At 61.0% G+C, this 19,818-nt stretch overlaps 1 long non-coding RNA gene across 2 annotated transcripts in view; it reads left to right on the forward strand.

Moving 5' to 3' along the window:
• Positions 1-19,818, forward strand: part of LOC149429329 (uncharacterized) — an 87,332-nt gene that overhangs the window by 23,111 nt on the left and 44,403 nt on the right. The window contains exon 2 of one of the 2 annotated variants that reach the window (XR_016310499.1): positions 17,828-17,938. This is a non-coding gene — a long non-coding RNA (uncharacterized LOC149429329). The remainder of the gene's footprint in view (positions 1-17,827; positions 17,939-19,818) is intronic. The other variant, XR_016310500.1, reaches the window with a different exon arrangement.

The following is a 19,818-nucleotide window of genomic DNA, read 5'->3' on the forward strand; positions in this document are numbered from 1 at the left end:
TGGGTCTGAGGGTGCAGGCATCGGGACCCACTCCCGGGTCTGAGGGTGCAGGCATCGGGACCCACTCCCGGGTCTGAGGGTGCAGGCATCGGGACCCACTCCCGGGTCTGAGGGTGCAGGCATCGGGACCCACTCCCGGGTCTGAGGGTGCAGGCATCGGGACCCACTCCCGGGTCTGAGGGTGCAGGCATCGGGACCCACTCCCGGGTCTGAGGGTGCAGTCATCGGGACCCACTCCCGGGGTCTGAGGGTGCAGGCATCGGGACCCACCTTGGGTCTGAGGGTGCAGGCATCGGGACCCACTCCCGGGGTCTGAGGGTGCAGGCATCGGGACCCACTCCCGGGTCTGAGGGTGCAGGCATCGGGACCCACTCCCGGGTCTGAGGGTGCAGGCATCGGGACCCACTCCCGGGTCTGAGGGTGCAGGCATCGGGACCCACTCCCGGGTCTGAGGGTGCAGGCATCGGGACCCACTCCCGGGTCTGAGGGTGCAGGCATCGGGACCCTTTCCCGGGTCTGAGGGTGCAGGCATCGGGACCCACCTTGGGTCTGAAGGTGCAGGCATCGGGACCCTTTCCCGGGTCTGAGGGTGCAGGCATCGGGACCCTTTCCCGGGTCTGAGGGTGCAGTCATCGGGACCCTTTCCCGGGCCTGTGGGTGCAGGCATCGCACAGACCCCTCACGGGGCCTGTGGGTGCAGGCATCGCACAGACCCCACACGGGGCCTGTGGGTGCAGGCATCGCACAGACCCCACACGGGGCCTGTGGGTGCAGGCATCGCACAGACCCCACACGGGGCCTGTGGGTGCAGGCATCGCACAGACCCCACACGGGGCCTGTGGGTGCAGGCATCGCACAGACCCCACACGGGGCCTGTGGGTGCAGGCATCGCACAGACCCCACACGGGGCCTGTGGGTGCAGGCATCGCACAGACCCCACACGGGGCCTGTGGGTGCAGGCATCGCACAGACCCCACACGGGGCCTGTGGGTGCAGGCATCGCACAGACCCCACACGGGGCCTGTGGGTGCAGGCATCGCACAGACCCCACACGGGGCCTGTGGGTGCAGGCATCGCACAGACCCCACACGGGGCCTGTGGGTGCAGGCATCGCACAGACCCCACACGGGGCCTGTGGGTGCTGGCATCGCACAGACCCCACACGGGGCCTGTGGGTGCAGGCATCGCACAGACCCCACACGGGGCCTGTGGGTGCAGGCATCGGGACCCTTTCCCGGGTCTGAGGGTGCAGGCATCGGGACCCACTCCCGGGTCTGAGGGTGCAGGCATCGGGTCCCACTCCCGGGTCTGAGGGTGCAGGCATCGGGACCCACTCCCGGGTCTGAGGGTGCAGGCATCGGGACCCACTCCCGGGTCTGAGGGTGCAGGCATCGGGACCCACTCCCGCGTCTGAGGGTGCAGGCATCGGGACCCACTCCCGGGTCTGAGGGTGCAGGCATCGGGACCCACGCCCGGGTCTGAGGGTGCAGGCATCGGGACCCACTCCCGGGGTCTGAGGGTGCAGGCATCGGGACCCTTCCCGGGGTCTGGGGGTGCAGGCATCGGGACCCTTCCCGGGGTCTGAGGGTGCAGGCATCGGGACCCACTCCCGGGTCTGAGGGTGCAGGCATCGGGACCCACTCCCGGGGTCTGAGGGTGCAGGCATCGGGACCCACTCCCGGGGTCTGAGGGTGCAGGCATCGGGACCCACTCCCGGGGTCTGAGGGTGCAGGCATCGGGACCCACTCCCGGGGTCTGAGGGTGCAGGCATCGGGACCCACTCCCGGGGTCTGAGGGTGCAGGCATCGGGACCCACTCCCGGGGTCTGAGGGTGCAGGCATCGGGACCCACTCCCGGGGTCTGAGGGTGCAGGCATCGGGACCCACTCCCGGGGTCTGAGGGTGCAGGCATCGGGACCCACTCCCGGGGTCTGAGGGTGCAGGCATCGGGACCCACTCCCGGGGTCTGAGGGTGCAGGCATCGGGACCCACTCCCGGGGTCTGAGGGTGCAGGCATCGGGACCCACTCCCGGGGTCTGAGGGTGCAGGCATCGGGACCCACTCCCGGGGTCTGAGGGTGCAGGCATCGGGACCCACTCCCGGGGTCTGAGGGTGCAGGCATCGGGACCCACTCCCGGGGTCTGAGGGTGCAGGCATCGGGACCCACTCCCGGGGTCTGAGGGTGCAGGCATCGGGACCCACTCCCGGGGTCTGAGGGTGCAGGCATCGGGACCCACTCCCGGGGTCTGAGGGTGCAGGCATCGGGACCCACTCCCGGGGTCTGAGGGTGCAGGCATCGGGACCCACTCCCGGGGTCTGAGGGTGCAGGCATCGGGACCCACTCCCGGGGTCTGAGGGTGCAGGCATCGGGACCCACTCCCGGGGTCTGAGGGTGCAGGCATCGGGACCCACTCCCGGGGTCTGAGGGTGCAGGCATCGGGACCCACTCCCGGGGTCTGAGGGTGCAGGCATCGGGACCCACTCCCGGGGTCTGAGGGTGCAGGCATCGGGACCCACTCCCGGGGTCTGAGGGTGCAGGCATCGGGACCCACTCCCGGGGTCTGAGGGTGCAGGCATCGGGACCCACTCCCGGGGTCTGAGGGTGCAGGCATCGGGACCCACTCCCGGGGTCTGAGGGTGCAGGCATCGGGACCCACTCCCGGGTCTGAGGGTGCAGGCATCGGGACCCACTCCCGGGGTCTGAGGGTGCAGGCATCGGGACCCACTCCCGGGTCTGAGGGTGCAGGCATCGGGACCCACTCCCGGGTCTGAAGGTGCAGGCATCGGGACCCTTTCCGGGGTCTGAGGGTGCAGGCATCGGGACCCTTTCCCGGGTCTGAGGGTGCAGGCATCGGGACCCTTTCCCGGGTCTGAGGGTGCAGGCATCGGGACCCTTTCCCGGGTCTGAGGGTGCAGGCATCGGGACCCTTTCCCGGGTCTGAGGGTGCAGGCATCGGGACCCTTTCCCGGGTCTGAGGGTGCAGGCATCGGGACCCTTTCCCGGGTCTGAGGGTGCAGGCATCGGGACCCTTTCCCGGGTCTGAGGGTGCAGGCATCGGAACCCTTTCCCGGGTCTGAGGGTGCAGGCATCGGGACTCTTCCCGGGGTCTGAGGGTGCAGGCATCGGGACCCACCTTGGGTCTGAGGGTGCAGGCATCGGGACCCACTCCCGGGGTCTGAGGGTGCAGGCATCGGGACCCACTCCCGGGGTCTGAGGGTGCAGGCATCGGGACCCACTCCCGGGTCTGAGGGTGCAGGCATCGGGACCCACTCCCGGGTCTGAGGGTGCAGGCATCGGGACCCACCTTGGGTCTGAAGGTGCAGGCATCGGGACCCTTTCCGGGGTCTGAGGGTGCAGGCATCGGGACGCTTTCCCGGGTCTGAGGGTGCAGGCATCGGGACCCTTTCCCGGGTCTGAGGGTGCAGGCATCGGGACCCTTTCCCGGGTCTGAGGGTGCAGGCATCGGGACCCACTCCCGGGTCTGAGGGTGCAGGCATCGGGACCCACTCCCGGGTCTGAGGGTGCAGGCATCGGGACCCACTCCCGGGTCTGAGGGTGCAGGCATCGGGACCCACTCCCGGGTCTGAGGGTGCAGGCATCGGGACCCACTCCCGGGTCTGAAGGTGCAGGCATCGGGACCCTTCCCGGGGTCTGAGGGTGCAGGCATCGGGACCCTTCCCGGGGTCTGAGGGTGCAGGCATCGGGACCCACCTTGGGTCTGAGGGTGCAGGCATCGGGACCCACTCCCGGGGTCTGAGGGTGCAGGCATCGGGACCCACTCCCGGGTCTGAGGGTGCAGGCATCGGGACCCACTCCCGGGTCTGAGGGTGCAGGCATCGGGACCCACTCCCGGGGTCTGAGGGTGCAGGCATCGGGACCCACCTTGGGTCTGAGGGTGCAGGCATCGGGACCCACTCCCGGGTCTGAGGGTGCAGGCATCGGGACCCACTCCCGGGTCTGAGGGTGCAGGCATCGGGACCCACTCCCGGGTCTGAGGGTGCAGGCATCGGGACCCACTCCCGGGTCTGAGGGTGCAGGCATCGGGACCCACTCCCGGGTCTGAGGGTGCAGGCATCGGGACCCACTCCCGGGTCTGAGGGTGCAGGCATCGGGACCCTTCCCGGGGTCTGAGGGTGCTGTCATCGGGACCCACCTTGGGTCTGAAGGTGCAGGCATCGGGACCCTTCCCGGGGTCTGAGGGTGCAGGCATCGGGACCCTTCCCGGGGTCTTAGGGTGCAGGCATCGGGACCCACCTTGGGTCTGAGGGTGCAGGCATCGGGACCCACTCCCGGGGTCTGAGGGTGCAGGCATCGGGACCCACTCCCGGGTCTGAGGGTGCAGGCATCGGGACCCACTCCCGGGTCTGAGGGTGCAGGCATCGGGACCCACCTTGGGTCTGAAGGTGCAGGCATCGGGACCCTTTCCGGGGTCTGAGGGTGCAGGCATCGGGACCCTTTCCCGGGTCTGAGGGTGCAGGCATCGGGACCCTTTCCCGGGTCTGAGGGTGCAGGCATCGGGACCCTTTCCCGGGTCTGAGGGTGCAGGCATCGGGACCCTTTCCCGGGTCTGAGGGTGCAGGCATCGGAACCCTTTCCCGGGTCTGAGGGTGCAGGCATCGGGACTCTTCCCGGGGTCTGAGGGTGCAGGCATCGGGACCCACCTTGGGTCTAAGGGTGCAGGCATCGGGACCCACTCCCGGGGTCTGAGGGTGCAGGCATCGGGACCCACTCCCGGGTCTGAGGGTGCAGGCATCGGGACCCACTCCCGGGTCTGAGGGTGCAGGCATCGGGACCCATTCCCGGGTCTGAGGGTGCAGGCATCGGGACCCACCTTGGGTCTGAAGGTGCAGGCATCGGGACCCTTTCCGGGGTCTGAGGGTGCAGGCATCGGGACCCTTTCCCGGGTCTGAGGGTGCAGGCATCGGGACCCTTTCCCGGGTCTGAGGGTGCAGGCATCGGGACCCTTTCCCGGGTCTGAGGGTGCAGGCATCGGGACCCTGTCCCGGGTCTGAGGGTGCAGGCATCGGGACCCTTTCCCGGGTCTGAGGGTGCAGGCATCGGGACCCTTTCCCGGGTCTGAGGGTGCAGGCATCGGGACCCTTTCCCGGGTCTGAGGGTGCAGGCATCGGGACCCTTTCCCGGGTCTGAGGGTGCAGGCATCGGGACCCTTTCCCGGGTCTGAGGGTGCAGGCATCGGGACCCTTTCCCGGGTCTGAGGTTGCAGGCATCGGGACCCACTCCCGGGTCTGAGGTTGCAGGCATCGGGACCCACTCCCGGGTCTGAGGGTGCAGGCATCGGGACCCACTCCCGGGTCTGAGGGTGCAGGCATCGGGACCCACTCCCGGGTCTGAGGGTGCAGGCATCGGGACCCACTCCCGGGTCTGAGGGTGCAGGCATCGGGACCCTTTCCCGGGTCTGAGGGTGCAGGCATCGGGACCCACTCCCGGGTCTGAGGGTGCAGGCATCGGGACCCACTCCCGTGTCTGAGGGTGCAGGCATCGGGACCCACTCCCGGGTCTGAGGGTGCAGGCATCGGGACCCACTCCCGGGTCTGAGGGTGCAGGCATCGGGACCCACTCCCGGGTCTGAGGGTGCAGGCATCGGGACCCACTCCCGGGTCTGAGGGTGCAGGCATCGGGACCCACTCCCGGGTCTGAGGGTGCAGGCATCGGGACCCACTCCCGGGTCTGAGGGTGCAGGCATCGGGACCCTTTCCCGGGTCTGAGGGTGCAGGCATCGGGACCCACTCCCGGGTCTGAGGGTGCAGGCATCGGGACCCACTCCCGTGTCTGAGGGTGCAGGCATCGGGACCCACTCCCGTGTCTGAGGGTGCAGGCATCGGGACCCACTCCCGTGTCTGAGGGTGCAGGCATCGGGACCCACTCCCGGGTCTGAGGGTGCAGGCATCGGGACCCACTCCCGGGTCTGAGGGTGCAGGCATCGGGACCCACTCCCGGGTCTGAGGGTGCAGGCATCGGGACCCACTCCCGGGTCTGAGGGTGCAGGCATCGGGACCCACTCCCGGGTCTGAGGGTGCAGGCATCGGGACCCACTCCCGGGTCTGAGGGTGCAGGCATCGGGACCCACTCCCGGGTCTGAGGGTGCAGGCATCGGGACCCTTTCCCGGGTCTGAGGGTGCAGGCATCGGGACCCACTCCCGGGTCTGAGGGTGCAGGCATCGGGACCCACTCCCGTGTCTGAGGGTGCAGGCATCGGGACCCACTCCCGTGTCTGAGGGTGCAGGCATCGGGACCCACTCCCGTGTCTGAGGGTGCAGGCATCGGGACCCACTCCCGGGTCTGAGGGTGCAGGCATCGGGACCCACTCCCGGGTCTGAGGGTGCAGGCATCGGGACCCACTCCCGGGTCTGAGGGTGCAGGCATCGGGACCCACTCCCGGGTCTGAGGGTGCAGGCATCGGGACCCACTCTCGGGTCTGAGGGTGCAGGCATCGGGACCCACCTTGGGTCTAGGGTGCAGGCATCGGGACCATTTCCAGGGTCTGAGGGTGCAGGCATCGGGACCCTTTCCCGGGTCTGAGGATGCAGGCATCGGGACCCTTTCCCGGGTCTGAGGGTGCAGGCATCGGGACCCTTTCCCGGGTCTGAGGGTGCAGGCATCGGGACCCACTCCCGGGTCTGAGGGTGCAGGCATCGGGACCCACTCCCGGGTCTGAGGGTGCAGGCATCGGGACCCACTCCTGGGTCTGAGGGTGCAGGCATCGGGACCCACTCCCGGGTCTGAGGGTGCAGGCATCGGGACCCACTCCCGGGTCTGAGGGTGCAGGCATCCGTACCCACTCCCGGGTCTGAGGGTGCAGGCATCGGGACCCACTCCCGGGTCTGAGGGTGCAGGCATCGGGACCCACTCCCGGGTCTGAGGGTGCAGGCATCGGGACCCACTCCCGGGTCTGAGGGTGCAGGCATCGGGACCCACTCCCGGGTCTGAGGGTGCAGGCATCGGGACCCTCTCCCGGGTCTGAGGGTGCAGGCATCGGGACCCACTCCCGGGTCTGAGGGTGCAGGCATCGGGACCCACTCCCGGGTCTGAGGGTGCAGGCATCGGGACCCACTCCCGGGTCTGAGGGTGCAGGCATCGGGACCCACTCCCGGGTCTGAGGGTGCAGGCATCGGGACCCACTCCCGGGTCTGAGGGTGCAGGCATCGGGACCCACTCCCGGGTCTGAGGGTGCAGGCATCGGGACCCACTCCCGGGTCTGAGGGTGCAGGCATCGGGACCCACTCCCGGGTCTGAGGGTGCAGGCATCGGGACCCACTCCCGGGTCTGAGGGTGCAGGCATCGGGACCCACTCCCGGGTCTGAGGGTGCAGGCATCGGGACCCACTCCCGGGTCTGAGGGTGCAGGCATCGGGACCCACTCCCGGGTCTGAGGGTGCAGGCATCGGGACCCACTCCCGGGTCTGAGGGTGCAGGCATCGGGACCCACTCCCGGGTCTGAGGGTGCAGGCATCGGGACCCACTCCCGGGTCTGAGGGTGCAGGCATCGGGACCCACTCCCGGGTCTGAGGGTGCAGGCATCGGGACCCACTCCCGGGTCTGAGGGTGCAGGCATCGGGACCCACTCCCGGGTCTGAGGGTGCAGGCATCGGGACCCACTCCCGGGTCTGAGGGTGCAGGCATCGGGACCCACTCCCGGGTCTGAGGGTGCAGGCATCGGGACCCTTTTTGTGGTCTGATGGTGCATGCATCGGGACCCTCCTTGGGGTCTGTGGGTGCAGGCACTGGGACCCTTCTAGGGGTCTGTGGGTGCAGGTATCGCACAGACCCCCTTTCGGGGGCCTGAGCGTGCAGGCATCGCACAGACCCCCCTCGAGGTCTGAGAGTGCAGGCATCGGGACCCTTCTTGTGGTGAGGGTGCAGGCATCGGGACCCTTCTTGGGGTCTGAGGGTGCAGGCATCGGGACCCTTCTAGGGGTCTGAGGGTGCAGGCATCGAAACCCTTCTAGGGGTCTGAGGGTGCAGGCATCGAAACCCTTCTAGGGGTCTGAGGGTGCAGGCATCGAAACCCTTCTAGGGGTCTGAGGGTGCAGGCATCGAAACCCTTCAAGGGGTCTGAGGGTGCAGGCATCGGGACCCTTCTAGGGGTCTGAGAGTCATGGCATCGGGACCTTTCTTAGGATCTGAGGGTGCAGGCATCGGGACCCACTCCCGGGTCTGAGGGTGCAGGCATCGGGACCCACTCCCGGGTCTGAGGGTGCAGGCATCGGGACCCACTCCCGGGTCTGAGGGTGCAGGCATCGGGACCCACTCCCGGGTCTGAGGGTGCAGGCATCGGGACCCACTCCCGGGTCTGAGGGTGCAGGCATCGGGACCCACTCCCGGGTCTGAGGGTGCAGGCATCGGGACCCACTCCCGGGTCTGAGGGTGCAGGCATCGGGACCCACTCCCGGGTCTGAGGGTGCAGGCATCGGGACCCACTCCCGGGTCTGAGGGTGCAGGCATCGGGACCCACTCCCGGGTCTGAGGGTGCAGGCATCGGGACCCACTCCCGGGTCTGTGGGTGCAGGCATCGGGACCCACTCCCGGGTCTGAGGGTGCAGGCATCAGACCCTTTTTGTGGTCTGATGGTGCATGCATCGGGACCCTCCTTGGGGTCTGTGGGTGCAGGCACTGGGACCCTTCTAGGGGTCTGAGGGTGCAGGTATCGCACAGACCCCCTTTCGGGGGCCTGAGCGTGCAGGCATCGCACAGACCCCCCTCGAGGTCTGAGAGTGCAGGCATCGGGACCCTTCTTGTGGTGAGGGTGCAGGCATCGGGACCTTTCTTGGGGTCTGAGGGTGCAGGCATCGGGACCCTTCTAGGGGTCTGAGGGTGCAGGCATCGAAACCCTTCTAGGGGTCTGAGGGTGCAGGCATCGAAACCCTTCTAGGGGTCTGAGGGTGCAGGCATCGAAACCCTTCAAGGGGTCTGAGGGTGCAGGCATCGGGACCCTTCTAGGGGTCTGAGAGTCATGGCATCGGGACCTTTCTTAGGATCTGAGCGTGCAGGCATCGCACAGACCCCCCTCGAGGTCTGAGAGTGCAGGCATCGGGACCCTTCTTGTGGTGAGGGTGCAGGCATCGGGACCTTTCTTGGGGTCTGAGGGTGCAGGCATCGGGACCCTTCTAGGGGTCTGAGGGTGCAGGCATCGAAACCCTTCTAGGGGTCTGAGGGTGCAGGCATCGAAACCCTTCTAGGGGTCTGAGGGTGCAGGCATCGAAACCCTTCAAGGGGTCTGAGGGTGCAGGCATCGGGACCCTTCTAGGGGTCTGAGAGTCATGGCATCGGGACCTTTCTTAGGATCTGAGGGTGCAGGCATCGGGACCCTTTTATGGGTCTTAGGGTTCAGGCATCGGGACCATTCTTGTGGTCTGAGGGTGCAGATATCGGGATCCTTCTTGAGGTCTTTGGGTGCAGGTATCGGGACTCTTCTAGGGGTCTAAGGGTGCAGGCATCGGTACACACATGGGGTCTGAGGGTGCAGGCATCGGGACCCTTCTTAGGGTCAGAGAGTGCAGACATCAGGTCCCTTTTATGGGTCTTTTAAGGTTCTGGAATCGGGACCCACGTGTGGTCTAAGAGTGCAGCCATTCGACCCTTCTTGGAGTATTAGGATGTAGGCGTCTTGACCTTTCTAGGGGTCTGATGATGCAGGCATCGAACCTGTCTAGGGGTCTGAGGGTGTAGGCATAGGGACCCTTCTAGGGGTCTGAGGGTACAGGCTTTGGAACCCATGTAGGGTCTGAAGATGCAGGCATCGGGACCCACTTTGGGTCTGAGGGTGCAGGCATCAAGACCTTTCTTTGGGTCTGAGGGAGCAGATATCTGGACCCTTCTTTGGGCCTGAGGTTGTAGGCATCTGCACCCATGTGGGGTCTGAGGGTGCAGGCATCGGGACCCTTCTAGGGGTCTGAGGGTACAGGCATCGGGATCCTTCTTTGGGTCTGAGGGTGCAGGCATCGGGATCCTTCTTTGGGTCTGAGGGTGCAGGCATCGGGATCCTTCTTTGGGTCTGAGGGTGCAGGCATCGGGACCCTTCTTTGGGTCTGTGGGTGCAGGCTTCGGGACCCTTCTTGGGGTCTGTGGGTGCAGGCTTCGGGACCCTTCTAGTGGTCTTAGGGAACAGGCATCGGGACCCACATGGGGTCTGAGGGTGCAGGCATCGGGACCATTCTTGGGTTCTTAGGGTGCAGGCATCGGTTCCCTTCTATGGGTATGAGGGTACAGTGTTCGGGACCCACGTGGGGTCTTATAGTGCAGGCTTCGTGACCTTTCTAGGGGTCTGAGGGTGCAGGCATCGGGACCATACTATAGGGGTCTTAGGGTGCAGGTATCGAAGCCTTTCTTTGGGTTTGAGGGTTCAGGCATCGGGACCCACGTAGGGTCTGAGGGTGCAGGTATCGAGGCCTTTCTTTGGGTTTGAGGGTTTAGTCATTAGGACACTTCTAGGTTTCTGAGGGTGCAGGCATTGAGACCCTTTTAGGGGTCTGAACGTGCAGGCTTTGGGACCCACAAGGGGTCTTAGGGTGCAGGCATCGGAACCCATGTGGGGTCTGTGGGTGCAGGCATCTGGATCCACGTGGGATCTTTGGGTGCTTGCATCTGGATCCACGTGGGGTCTGTGGGTGCAGGCATCTGGATCCAAGTGGGGTCTGTGGGTGCAGGCATCTGGATCCACGTGGGGTCTGTGGGTGCAGGCATCTGGATCCACGTGGGTTCTGAGGGTGCAGGCATCGGGACCCTTCTTTTAGTCTGAGGCTGCAGATATCTTGACCCTTCTTGGGGTCTTAGGGTGCAGTCATCAGGACCCACGTGGGGTCTGAGTGTTTAGGCATCAAGTCCCTTCTAGGGGTCTGAGGGTGTAGGCATCAAGGCCCTTCTAGGGGTCTTAGGGTGCAGGCATCGGATCCCTTCTAGGTGTCTGAGGGTGCAGTTATCGGCATCCACATGCGGTCTAAGGGTTCAGGCATTGGCACCCACGCTGGGTCTGAGGGTGCAGGCATCGGGACCTTTCTAAGGGTCTTGGGGTGCAGGCATCGGGACCTTTCTAGGGGTCTGAGGGTGCAGGCATCGGGACCTTTCTAGGGGTCTGAGGGTGCAGGCATCGAAACCCTTCTAGGGGTCTGAGGGTGCAGGCATCGAAACCCTTCAAGGGGTCTGAGGGTGCAGGCATCGGGACCCTTCTAGGGGTCTGAGAGTCATGGCATCGGGACCTTTCTTAGGATCTGAGGGTGCAGGCATCGGGACCCTTTTATGGGTCTTAGGGTTCAGGCATCGGGACCATTCTTGTGGTCTGAGGGTGCAGATATCGGGATCCTTCTTGAGGTCTTTGGGTGCAGGTATCGGGACTCTTCTAGGGGTCTAAGGGTGCAGGCATCGGTACACACATGGGGTCTGAGGGTGCAGGCATCGGGACCCTTCTTAGGGTCAGAGAGTGCAGACATCAGGTCCCTTTTATGGGTCTTTTAAGGTTCTGGAATCGGGACCCACGTGTGGTCTAAGAGTGCAGCCATTCGACCCTTCTTGGAGTATTAGGATGTAGGCGTCTTGACCTTTCTAGGGGTCTGATGATGCAGGCATCGAACCTGTCTAGGGGTCTGAGGGTGTAGGCATAGGGACCCTTCTAGGGGTCTGAGGGTACAGGCTTTGGAACCCATGTAGGGTCTGAAGATGCAGGCATCGGGACCCACTTTGGGTCTGAGGGTGCAGGCATCAAGACCTTTCTTTGGGTCTGAGGGAGCAGATATCTGGACCCTTCTTTGGGCCTGAGGTTGTAGGCATCTGCACCCATGTGGGGTCTGAGGGTGCAGGCATCGGGACCCTTCTAGGGGTCTGAGGGTACAGGCATCGGGATCCTTCTTTGGGTCTGAGGGTGCAGGCATCGGGATCCTTCTTTGGGTCTGAGGGTGCAGGCATCGGGATCCTTCTTTGGGTCTGAGGGTGCAGGCATCGGGACCCTTCTTTGGGTCTGTGGGTGCAGGCTTCGGGACCCTTCTTGGGGTCTGTGGGTGCAGGCTTCGGGACCCTTCTAGTGGTCTTAGGGAACAGGCATCGGGACCCACATGGGGTCTGAGGGTGCAGGCATCGGGACCATTCTTGGGTTCTTAGGGTGCAGGCATCGGTTCCCTTCTATGGGTATGAGGGTACAGTGTTCGGGACCCACGTGGGGTCTTATAGTGCAGGCTTCGTGACCTTTCTAGGGGTCTGAGGGTGCAGGCATCGGGACCATACTATAGGGGTCTTAGGGTGCAGGTATCGAAGCCTTTCTTTGGGTTTGAGGGTTCAGGCATCGGGACCCACGTAGGGTCTGAGAGTGCAGGTATCGAGGCCTTTCTTTGGGTTTGAGGGTTTAGTCATTAGGACACTTCTAGGTTTCTGAGGGTGCAGGCATTGAGACCCTTTTAGGGGTCTGAACGTGCAGGCTTTGGGACCCACAAGGGGTCTTAGGGTGCAGGCATCGGAACCCATGTGGGGTCTGTGGGTGCAGGCATCTGGATCCACGTGGGATCTTTGGGTGCTTGCATCTGGATCCACGTGGGGTCTGTGGGTGCAGGCATCTGGATCCAAGTGGGGTCTGTGGGTGCAGGCATCTGGATCCACGTGGGGTCTGTGGGTGCAGGCATCTGGATCCACGTGGGTTCTGAGGGTGCAGGCATCGGGACCCTTCTTTTAGTCTGAGGCTGCAGATATCTTGACCCTTCTTGGGGTCTTAGGGTGCAGTCATCAGGACCCACGTGGGGTCTGAGTGTTTAGGCATCAAGTCCCTTCTAGGGGTCTGAGGGTGTAGGCATCAAGGCCCTTCTAGGGGTCTTAGGGTGCAGGCATCGGATCCCTTCTAGGTGTCTGAGGGTGCAGTTATCGGCATCCACATGCGGTCTAAGGGTTCAGGCATTGGCACCCACGCTGGGTCTGAGGGTGCAGGCATCGGGACCTTTCTAAGGGTCTTGGGGTGCAGGCATCGGGACCTTTCTAGGGGTCTGAGGGTGCAGGCATCGGGACCTTTCTAGGGGTCGGAGGGGGCAGGCATCGGGACCCACGTGGGCACTGAGGGTGCTTGCATCGAGACCCTTTTTTGGGTCTGAGAGTGCAGGCATCGGGACCCACATGGGGTCTGAGGGTGCAGGCATCGGGACCTTTCTTTGGGTCTAAGGGTGCAGGTATCGGGACCCTTCTTTGGGTCTGAGGGTGCAGGTATCGGGACCCATGTGGGTTCTGAGGGTGCAGGCATCGGAACCCATGTGGGGTCTGAGGATGCAAGCATCGGGACTTTTTTTTGGGTCTAAGGGTGTAGATATCAGGACCCTTCTTGGGGTCTGAAGGTTCAGGCATCGGGACCCTCGCGAGGTCTAATGGTGCAGGCATCGGGTCCCTTCTAGGGGTCTGAAGGTTCCGGCATCGGGACCCTTCTAGGGGTCTGAAGGTTCCGGCATCGGGACCCTTCTAGGGGTCTGAAGGTTCCGGCATCGGGACCCTTCTAGGGGTCTGAAGGTTCCGGCATCGGGACCCTTCTAGGGGTCTGAAGGTTCAGGCATCGGGACTTTTCTAGGGGTCTGAAGGTTCAGGCATCGGGACTTTTCTAGGGGTCTGATGGTGTAGGTATCGGGACCCTTCTATGGGTCTTAGAGATCAGGCATCGGGACACTTTTAGGGGTCTGAGGGTGCAGGCATCGGGACCCACGAGGGGTCTGAGGGAGCAGGCATCCGGACCCTTCTTTGTGTCTTAGGCTGCATATATCTTGACCCGTTTTGGGGTCTGAGGGTGCAGGCATCGAGACCTTTCTAGGGGTCTTAGGGTGCAGACATCGGGACCCACGTGGGGTCTAAGAGTGCAGGCATCCAGACCCTTCTTTGGGTCTTACGGTGCAGGCATCGGGACCCTTCTAGTGGTCTTAAGGTGCAGGCATCGGGACCCTTTGGTCTAAGGGTGCAGGCATCGGGACCCTTCTAGGGGTCTTAGGGTGCAGGCATCGGGACCCTTCTAAGGGTCTGAGGGTGTAGGCATCGGGACCCTTCTAGGGGTCTGAGGGGGCGGGCATCTCGACCCTTCTAAGGGTCTGAGTGTTCAGACATCGGGACCCTTCTTTTGGTCTTAGGGTGCAGGCATCTGGAACATTCTCGAGGTCTTTGGGTGCAGACATCAGGACCCACGTGGTGTCTGAGTGTACAGGCATCGGGACCCTTCTTTTGGTCTTAGGGTGCAGGCATCGGGACCCTTCTTTGGGTCTTAGGGTGCAGGCATCGGGACCCACATGGGGTCTTAGGGTACTCACATCGGGACCTTTCTTTGGGTCTGAGGGTGCAGGCATCGGGACCCTTCTAGGGGTCTGAGGGTGCAGGCATCGGGACCCTTCTAGGGGTCTGAGGGTGCAGGCATCGGGACCCTTCTAGGGGTCTGAGGGTGCAGGCATCGGGACCCTTCTAGGGGTCTGAGGGTGCAGGCATCGGGACCCTTCTAGGGGTCTGAGGGTGCAGGCATCGGGACCCTTCTAGGGGTCTGAGGATGAATGCATCGGGACCCTTCTAGGGGTTTGAGGGTGCATTCAATGGGACCCTTCTTTGGGTCTGAGGGTGCAGACATCGGGACCCACGTGGGGTCTGAGGGTGCAGGCTTCGGCACCCACGTGGGGTCTGAGGGTTTTAGGCATCGGGACCCTTTTAGGGTAAAGGTTGCAGGCATCAGGACACACGTGGGGTCTGAGGGTGCAGGCATCGGACCCTTCTTTGGGTCTGAGGGTGCAGGCATCGGACCCTTCTTTGGGTCTGAGGGTGCAGGCATTGGACCCTTCTTTGGGTCTGAGGGTCCAGGCATCGGGACCCTTCTTTGGGTCTTAGGGTCCAGGCATCGGGACCCTTCTTTGGGTCTTAGGGTCCAGGCATCGGGACCCACATGGGGTCTTAGGGTACTTGCATCTGGACCTTTCTTTTGATCTGAGGGTGCAAGCATCGGGACCCTTCTAGGGGTCTGAGGGTGCATGCAATGGGACCCTTCTTTGGGTCTGAGGGTTCAGGCATCGGCTCTCGTGGGGTTTGAGGGTGCAGGCATCGGGACCCTTCTTGGGAATGGAGGGTGCAGGCATCGGGACCCTTGTTGGCGTCTGAGGGTGAAGGCATTAGGACCCTTTTTGGGGTCTGAGGGTGCAAGCATCGGGACCCTTCTTAGGGGTCTGAGGGTGCAAGCATCGGGACCCTTCTTAGGGTTCTGAGGGTGCAAGCATCGGGACCCTTCTTAGGATTCTGAGGGTGCAAGCATCGGGACCCTTCTTAGGGTTCTGAGGGTGCAAGCATCGGGACCCTTCTTAGGGGACTGAGGGTGCAGGCATTGGGGCCCTTCTTGGGGTCTGATGGTGCTGGCATCGGCACCCTTCTTGGGGTCTGATGGTGCTGGCATCGGCACCCTTCTTGGGGTCTGATGGTGCTGGCATCGGCACCCTTCTTGGCGTCTGATGGTGCTGCCATCGGGACCCTTCTTGGGATCTGATGGTGCTGCCATCGGGACCCTTCTTGGGGTCTGATGGTGCTGGCATCGGGACCCTTTTAATGGTCATAGAGTGCAGTCATCGGGACCCTTGGGGTCTGCGGGTGCAAGCATCGGGACCCACGTGCGGTTTGAGGGTGCAGGCATCGGGATCCTTCTTTGTGTCTGAGGGTGCAGGAATCGGGACCCTTCTAGGGGTTTGATTGTGGCAGGCATCAGGACCCTTCTAGATTTCTGAGGGTGCAGGCATTGGGACCCTTCTTTGGGTCTGAGGGTGCTGGCATCGGGACCCATCTAGTGGTTTGAGGGTGCAGGCATAGCGACCCACGTGGGGTCTGAGGGTTCCGGCATCGGGACCCTTTTTGGGGTCTGAGAGTGCAGGCATCGAGACCCTTTTTGGAGTACAGGTTGCAGGCATCGGCACCCATGTGGGGTCTGAGGGTGCAAGCATCGGGACCCATTTCTGGTCTGAGTTTTCAGGCATCCGGGACCCTTCTTAGTGGGCTGAGGGTGCAGGCATCGGGACCCACGTGCGCTTGAGGGTGCAGGTATCTGGACCCTTCTTGGGGTCTGAGGGTGCAGGTATCTGGACCCTTCTTGGGGTCTGAGGGTGCAGGGATCAGGACCCTTCTAGCGGTCTGATTGTGGCAGGCATCAGGACCCTTCTAGGGATTTTAGGGTGCAGGCATCGGGACCCTTCTTGGGGTCTTAGGGTGCAGACATTGGGACCCTTCTAGGGGTCTTAGGGTGCAGGCATCGGAACCACGTAGGGTCTGAGGATGCAGGCATCAAGACTCTTCTTTGGGTCTGAGGGTGCAGGCATCTGGTCCCTTCTTTGGGTCTGAGGGTGCAGGCATCGGGTCCCTTCTTTGGGTCTGAGGGTGCAGGCATCTGGTCCCTTCTTTGGGTCTGAGGGTGCAGGCATCTGGTCCCTTCTTTGGGTCTGAGGGTGCAGGCATCGGGTCCCTTCTTTGGGTCTGAGGGTGTAGGCATCGGGTCCCTTCTTTGGGTCTGAGGGTGCAGGCATCGGGTCCCTTCTTTGGGTCTGAGGGTGCTGCCATCGGGACCCTTCTTGGGGTCTGATGGTGCTGGCATCGGGACCCTTTTAATGGTCATAGAGTGCAGTCATCGGGACCCTTGGGGTCTGCGGGTGCAAGCATCGGGACCCACGTGCGGTTTGAGGGTGCAGGCATCGGGATCCTTCTTTGTGTCTGAGGGTGCAGGAATCGGGACCCTTCTAGGGGTTTGATTGTGGCAGGCATCAGGACCCTTCTAGATTTCTGAGGGTGCAGGCATTGGGACCCTTCTTTGGGTCTGAGGGTGCTGGCATCGGGACCCATCTAGTGGTTTGAGGGTGCAGGCATAGCGACCCACGTGGGGTCTGAGGGTTCCGGCATCGGGACCCTTTTTGGGGTCTGAGAGTGCAGGCATCGAGACCCTTTTTGGAGTACAGGTTGCAGGCATCGGCACCCATGTGGGGTCTGAGGGTGCAAGCATCGGGACCCATTTCTGGTCTGAGTTTTCAGGCATCCGGGACCCTTCTTAGTGGGCTGAGGGTGCAGGCATCGGGACCCACGTGCGCTTGAGGGTGCAGGTATCTGGACCCTTCTTGGGGTCTGAGGGTGCAGGTATCTGGACCCTTCTTGGGGTCTGAGGGTGCAGGGATCAGGACCCTTCTAGCGGTCTGATTGTGGCAGGCATCAGGACCCTTCTAGGGATTTTAGGGTGCAGGCATCGGGACCCTTCTTGGGGTCTTAGGGTGCAGACATTGGGACCCTTCTAGGGGTCTTAGGGTGCAGGCATCGGAACCACGTAGGGTCTGAGGATGCAGGCATCAAGACTCTTCTTTGGGTCTGAGGGTGCAGGCATCTGGTCCCTTCTTTGGGTCTGAGGGTGCAGGCATCGGGTCCCTTCTTTGGGTCTGAGGGTGCAGGCATCTGGTCCCTTCTTTGGGTCTGAGGGTGCAGGCATCTGGTCCCTTCTTTGGGTCTGAGGGTGCAGGCATCTGGTCCCTTCTTTGGGTCTGAGGGTGCAGGCATCGGGTCCCTTCTTTGGGTCTGAGGGTGTAGGCATCGGGTCCCTTCTTTGGGTCTGAGGGTGCAGGCATCGGGTCCCTTCTTTGGGTCTGAGGGTGCGGGTATTGGGACCCTTCTAGGTGGCTAATAGTGCAGGCATTGGGACCCACGAGGAGTCTGAGGGTGCAGGCATCGGGACCCTTCTAGGGGTCGTAGGGTGCAGGCATCCATATTATTATAATGGGGGGGGGGAGAGGAAGACCTACTTCTCTTTAATGGATTTTCCAGGCAATACATTTAACAAGAATAATAGACCTTCATTTCTGTTACTTTCTCAGCTTCTCAGCTTCTCCATGACACAAAGTCTTGCTGCAAAGTGTGGAGACTGACGGAGACTAAACATGGACAACAGGAGAGAACAACTGATTCTGCAAAGTCATTTCCAGCAAGTAAACCTGTTAATATATAACGACCTGAACATTAGCATATGAGCACCAAATATGTCATTTAACCATTAACAATGTTTTACTGCAGTGGGCAGTTAAGAGGAGGACACAGTCAGGAGGAGCCAGGTTGGCACAGTGGCTTCCTTCTTTGGAAGCAGAGGGCATGTCATTGTGGGAATAACTAAGCTGGCACAGTGGCCAGCCCAGAACCATAACATAAGTGCAAGTTAATGGGACCGGGACGAATCAACACTCAGGCTGCAATTACAGCAAGAAGTCCCAGTGCGTGGCATCTGCTAATGCTGACAATAACATAGGAAATAAATAGTGATGGCCTACAAGAGCCTCTATGACAGCTGCTGTTTGGAGGTGCTTAGTGATTATTTTTGCTGGGGGGTGCTTGTCTGCACCCCCTGCCAGTACATGCTGGAGCTGCTGCGTTGGTTTTAATAAAAAAAAGCCCGGGTGAAGCATGTAATCATTTTTTTTTTTTAGATAATGTGCAAAGGGTTAGAACCTCTTTCAGTGCGGAGATTTCCCTGTGATTATCCTAAATGTCAGTTGTTACCACTGGAACATTTGTTTTCTCTGCTTCTGTTTCAGTGACAATCCTACATTGTGATTGTATTTCACATTGACCATGGTCCGCATGCCATATACATGAATCCTCTTTACTTGGTTGCAGATTCCCACTGTGACATGCTGCAGTTAACCACTTCACCCCCTTCCTGTCCAGGCCAATTTTCAGCTTTCAGTGCTATCACACTTTGACAATTGCGCAGTCATGCAACACTGTACCCATATGACTTTTTTGGCTTTTTTATGAGACAGATAAAGCTTTATTTTGGCGGTATTTATTCTCCACTGGGATTTTTATTTTTTGCTAAATGAAAAAGTCCAAACATTTAAAAAAAAAAAAAAAAGTTTTTCTTATAAAATTTTGCAAATAATCTTTCTTCATAAATCTTTGCCAAAATGTATTCAGCTATCTTTTTAGTAAAAAAGAAAACCCAAATTCGTGTATAACCAAAAATGATAATTTTTCACAAAATTTTTTTATATTTTTATTTTCTTTTATATTATTATTTATTAGGTTTTTTTTTAACATACTTTCATCCAAGAAGCACAGTGTCACCATAGTGGCACTGTACTACTTGTGGGGGGTGATGATTTTTTTTTTTTTTTTTTTTTTACACTGAATGCTTTTACACCCATATAGGCTGTAAAAGCAATCATTTCTCCTCTCTGGCTGCATTCTTGCAGCCATTGAGAAATACTGTGAGAGCTGTGATTGGTCACAGCTTGTCACATGGTAAAAGGCTGTTTACTAGTACTATTCATGTGATCACTGATTGGCCAATCAGTTATCACATGCTTGGGACTTCACACAGAGGTCCTGTACAGCGATCAGTGTTCCCCTGTATCTGGAGGACACAGCGGGCACCAGATCGCGGTGGGAGCGCGTGCACAGGCAGGGAATGCGGGAGGACATTTATAAACGGCAACCCGCCCCTACACTGCTCCTGTCCGGCCATTTATTTACATGGGCTGGACGGGAAGTGGTTAAGCAATGTGGAGTACAAGGGCATGGCTCCATTTTATTTTGATAAAAAAAGAATAGTTATTCGTGTACCACATTCCATAATTGTGCTAAAGGGGCAGCAAGTAAAAGCAGAGAACCACTTTAAAGGTGAACAATTGTCTTGGGAAGGTTTTGTTGATCTATATGTGAATGTGAACAGCTTACTGTAAATCATTTTATCAGTGATAAAGATTGATTTTGTTCTTACCGTTCAAACTGTCTAACATGCAAATCGCTTCCTAGAGGGAGAATCTACTAATATGTATGAAATCGGATGTTCCGGTAAACACTACAATAGAAA

This window comes from Staurois parvus, unplaced genomic scaffold, assembly GCF_062004578.1.
Source record: "Staurois parvus isolate SC_StPar_1 unplaced genomic scaffold, SC_StPar_1.0 ptg002753l, whole genome shotgun sequence".
NCBI lineage: Eukaryota > Metazoa > Chordata > Amphibia > Anura > Ranidae > Staurois > Staurois parvus.